Source organism: Balaenoptera borealis (assembly GCF_965194805.1).
Source record: "Balaenoptera borealis genome assembly, chromosome: 7".
Taxonomy (NCBI): Eukaryota; Metazoa; Chordata; class Mammalia; order Artiodactyla; family Balaenopteridae; genus Balaenoptera; species Balaenoptera borealis.
In genome coordinates this window covers 71,041,661-71,046,791 of record NC_138864.1, presented here as the reverse complement: position 1 = coordinate 71,046,791, position 5,131 = coordinate 71,041,661, and the positions used below count along the sequence as shown (strand labels likewise).

The following is a 5,131-nucleotide window of genomic DNA, read 5'->3' as shown; positions in this document are numbered from 1 at the left end:
TCCGGCTCCTGCGCGCGGGCCGCGCTCCGCCCCGAGGCCGGCTAGCCGGGTTCCTGCTCACAGGCCGCGGCGGCTCCGCCCTCGGCGCGGCCCTTGGCCTTTGTCACCGCAAACCTGCCACTTGAGACACCTTCCCGGCAGTGGGAACCGTCCTCTCCCGCCCCTGGTTAGGCCAAGGGCGGGACACTTTCAATTCCTTCACCTCCTTTCACTAACAGACAACCCCACGGGAATCTCAAGCAGGCTGCAGGCCTTTCTCAGTTCTCGATTAATCTTCAAAGACATTCCTTCCGTCCTAGTCCGGTAAGAAACTTCTGGAGGACAGTTTTAAAGATTTTTTTTTTTTTTTTAATTACAGGAAAAGATACTGGGCCATGTCTTGTAAATACGTCATGTTGGAATCACTACTTTTTATAACAGGATGTAGATGGGAGGAAGGAAACATTCTATTTCTAAGTAATGCTTCGTCTAGACTAGAGACCTCAAAACCTGGACACTATTTTATTTATTATATTTTATTATTTTTTTTTGTCAGTGCCCTGCGGCACGCGGAATCCCGACCGGGGATTGAACCCATGCCTCCTGCATTGGGAGCATCAGGGAAGTTCACCTGGACACTATCTTTGCTCTAAACTCAGTTTATGGGAATAAGACAAAAAAAAAAAAAAAAAAAAAAAACCCAAAAAACCCCCATTTTAAAATTTAACAATCATAACGTGAATAAAGAAAGAAAAAAGTATAAAAGAGAACCTTCCCCGTTAAGATTGAGACAGTTACAATAAGTGAGTATGGCTGAAACAAGCTTCTGATGGTTGCCAGTACTTAATTGCCACCCTGTAGTATGTAGGCAGAAATGGTCACAATTGCCAATTTTCAACAAACACCGGTTTTATTAACAACCAGTAAATAAAAGCAGATGCCAGTTTCTCACCTGTTCTGCACCCAGAAAAAAAGAGACCCTTCAGTTTCTGTATGTCTCTGATTCGGTCCTAAGGGATATTAGGTTATATTGCATGGTAGATAGCAACATAGTTGTCCTTTGAAAGTCCGGGAGGCTTACCTTTTTTTATGTCACTACTGTCCCCTCTGGCAGTAGTGAAATTATAGATACCTTCGCAGAATAACGTAAATGCATACAATAAAAGGCGTGGGGCTTCCCTAGTGGCGCAGTGGTTAAGAATCCGCCTGCCAGTGCAGGGGACATGGGTTTGAGCCTTAGTCCAGGAAGATCCCACATGCCGCGGAGCAACTAAGCCCCTGTGCCACAATTACTGAGCCTGCACTCTAGAGCCCGCGAGCCGCAGCTACTAAAGCCCACGCGCCCTAGAGCCCGCGCTCTGCAACAAGAGAAGCCACCGCAATGAGAAGCCCACGCACCACAACAAAGAGTAGCCCCCGCTTGCCGCAACTAGAGAAAGCCCACACGCAGCAACGAAGACCCAATGCAGCCAAAAATAAATAATTTTAAAAATTATTAAAAAAAGGTGCAGATTGCAAAGGAGACCAATTACATTCAAATGCAATTATCAAAGTAGTCTTTTAAAAGTTTGTGCTATAGTAATATAATAGTGTAATGTGTGCTACATTATTAACACATTAAATAACAAGATCTAGCAACATTCTTTCAAATAGCGATGAGCATAAATGTTATTTCAAGATGTCTGCAGCACTATAATGAAATAATGAACATAAGTCTTATTTACATTAGTAACAAAGTCACAAGTATTGCTAATGCTTCTGAGATTTGATTTGTTTTCTACTTTCATAATTGAAGGAAATGTTAAATTCCTTTAGAAATCAAGATTTTTTTCTCTTCATTCAAGGTCATGAACCCCCCAGATTCTATCCATGGGCCATTTTGGTTAAGAATTTCACCATAGTTACCCTATGACTGGATAGGTGTGGGTGGGATCTCTTCTCTAGGGACTTTTTTTTTTAAACTTTGAGTAGGGCACTTTTATTTATTTATTTATTTATGGTTGTGTTGGGTCTTCGTTTCTGTGCGAGGGCTTTCTCTAGTTGTGGCAAGTGGGGGCCACACTTCATCGCGGTGCACAGGCCTCTCATTATCGCGGCCTCTCTTGTTGTGGAGCACAGGCTCCAGACGCGCAGGCTCAGTAATTGTGGCTCACGGGCCCAGTTGCTCTGTGGCATGTGGGATCTTCCCAGACCAGGGCTCGAACCTGTGTCCCCTGCATTGGCAGGCAAATTCTCAACCACTGCGCCACCAGGGAAGCCCTCTAGGGACGTTTTTAATGTCAGTCTTTGGGGACAGAGAAGAATCTCATATATGAAATCAGAATTTAGAATGAGGACCTAAAGAAGAAGGCCTGGGACTGTGGCCAGGGCTTCTGTATTAGTTCTGAGAGTCTTGTTCCAAGGTTTCTGGATAGTGACTAGTATATAAAACTATTCCTCTTGGACTCTAGGTCAAGAGCTAGGCTTCTATGTCTTTCAAATGTATCACAAAATGAGGAAACCATAAACTGTAAATAAGATCACCTTGTTGTGTGCTGTTCCCCTTTTGCTATTCCCAGGCATTTAAAAAAGTCACGTGCTTAATAATTCATCCTGGTTTCAGCTGAAATTAAAGGGCCAAAGGTCTGTTTCTTTCAGGATATACTCAGGGTAGCGAAATACAGCTTTTGTGCTTACTTCCCCTTCTTGCCCGTGGCAGACATCACTAATTGATTCTACCAATGTTTCTCACTAAGCCTAGACTTGTCCTCACATCTTTTCAAACAACAACAGAAGAAAAATAAAAAAATAAAAATCTCTGAGGTAGCCGCTAACAGATTTCAATTCAGGATGAAGGCTACTCACCATCTTGGGCCACCACAATGCCCTGGGGTTTAGGATGGAGGCATTTGTGGTAAGGAACCAGGCTTTCAAGTCCAGCAAAACCTACCAAACCTCAGTCTCAGAGAATCTTGGAGAATCCTCAGTTTAATTTTATTAACTCAACCAGTGAGTTCCCTCAAACTTGATCTCCTAATTCCCCCATTCTCTGTGTGAAGAGTACTATAGCTCCATTACTCTTCCTCTTTCTGAGTTGCTCTTGAAGCAACTTCTGCAAAAGCAACACCATCCTTATCCCTATCCCTACCACCCTGCCAGAGCTAAGAATCACCTTTTCTCATGGATGGGTGGGGAAGAGAGATGTTTTCTGATTTGGAAATCAGCAGCCTAATTTCTTCATTGTAAGAGGATGGAGAAGCCTGGTCATTAAATTTTATAGTCTATACGGGTGATTACATTTTATTGTATAGCTTACCCATCTTTTGAGATAACTGGGATTTATAGGCTACACCAAGAACCTAACCCTCGGCTAATGTTATTTCATGGGAAAAATGGTGTCTGACTCCCAAATAACCATGTTACCCAATACAAAACAAACTTGTTTTGGAACTTGTTTGTATGCTGGCAACTCCTTACACTTGGTTTGAAAGAGTATTTCTCAAATAATGACATATAACTAGTTTGTAATTAGAAATTAATGGTTGTTAAGCAAAATTTCAGAAATAATAATAGCTTTTATCGATGCTTCTTAAACTATGTGTGGTGAAGGACAGGGTTTCTTTGCCTTTGTAAAGTAAAATGAAAGTGAATTACTAGAAAATGAAGTAAAAATTCAGACATACAAAATACAAGCCCAAATCTTTTATTATTTGATTCAACAGATGTAAAATTACTTTGTCAAATTTGTATAACAGTTTCTAAATGCTTACTCTCAAATTTTCATACTTATGTCACCGTGGACCAGAAACAAAGCATTCACAGACCAAAAATGGTCCTTCGAACGCATCGGTGGACTGTCTTTCATGATTGTACTTTTAACTCTTTAAAGTTCTCTGCAGTATATTATCACGTGTAATATTCCCAGTAATTTGTGAAATAGGTTTCTTGTGATTATTGTCATTTTATATAATATATGATGGGGCGTTGGTCCCTCCACATCCTTTTTATTTCCTTCCTCTCCTTACCTCTTTTTTTTTTTTTAAAGGAGTCAGATCTTTAGATCTTTTAACACAAAAATACATGGAAAAGGTGTTATAAAAGATAATTATTATCAGTAAAAGAAAGATTTACTTTGTAGAGGCTTCACACTAGGGCTTCTTGGAGGGTAAAGGAGACTTCCCCACCACCAAGTCATCTTCTGGGAATTCCAATATACTAAAAAGTGAAGAAATGCCATAACAGAAACAGAAAATTGTTGTATATATTTTAAAATATTTATAGTCAACAAATTAACATTCTTCAAATACTAGGTTGAACAATATGAACTTGCTGTTTGTAGAGCTCAAAAACACACAAACGTAAAATAAAATTTTATGTGCTAGTCACAAAATAATTATGCATTTTGTAAAAAATATTCCTGGTTTATTACAGGAGGAGTGGCCCGGTAAAATGAATGAGTTTTTAAAATTCTGGATAAGAACAAGAAAGAGGAAGTGGAACCTGTGTTAAATCATCCTAATGTTCTTGTATGTGTGGGAAGAGAGCAGAGATACTGGATAACTTTAAACTTTCTTAAGGTAAGATGCTAAAAGGAAAAGAGCAATGTGTAAGTTCAAAAGCAAAAAAAAAAAAGAATGAGTTTTTTCAGTTGTGTCAATGTATCTCTAGAACAGATGAATAAACAATTTTGAGTTAAAGTTGAAAGTTAACCAGATGGTCCACTAGACCCAAGCCTCTTTCTACAGAGGGCTGTCAGATTTGCTGCCTCTCTTCCAGGAGCAGTTGGACCCCAGATGGAGAGGTCAGAGGGTAGAAAATGTTGGGAGAGAGAAAAGTTGGGGAGACCAGAAACAAAAACTCCCAATCTCCTTCAGAGGCTGACTCAGTATGGCCTGAACTCTATGGAAAAAGTTAAGATATGTTCTGTTCATTCTAGGAAATACATGCATGGTTCCCATTGTCTAATAGCAATAATGTTTCTAGTTATCTATAAATAAACCATATGTGCAACCTCGTTCAGAGTAACTACCACAGCTGTTACTTATTGAACATTTCCCATTCCAACAGGCTTTTCATACAGGACCTCATTTAATTCCTATAACAACCATTTGGATTAGTTACTGTTATTATCTCCAATTTGTGAGTTATGAAACTGAGGCCAGGGGTTAAGTAT

The 5,131-nt window shown here is 39.9% G+C and overlaps 1 protein-coding gene across 2 annotated transcripts in view; it reads left to right on the top strand.

Moving 5' to 3' along the window:
• The first annotated feature begins 165 nt into the window (after positions 1–165).
• ASB4 (ankyrin repeat and SOCS box containing 4) overlaps positions 166–5,131 on the top strand; it is a 125,886-nt gene continuing 120,920 nt past the window's right edge. For both annotated transcript variants that reach the window (XM_082398513.1, XM_082398515.1), the window contains exons 1-2: positions 166–303; positions 4,390–4,535. The gene's annotated coding sequence lies outside the window, so the exon portion shown is untranslated. The remainder of the gene's footprint in view (positions 304–4,389; positions 4,536–5,131) is intronic.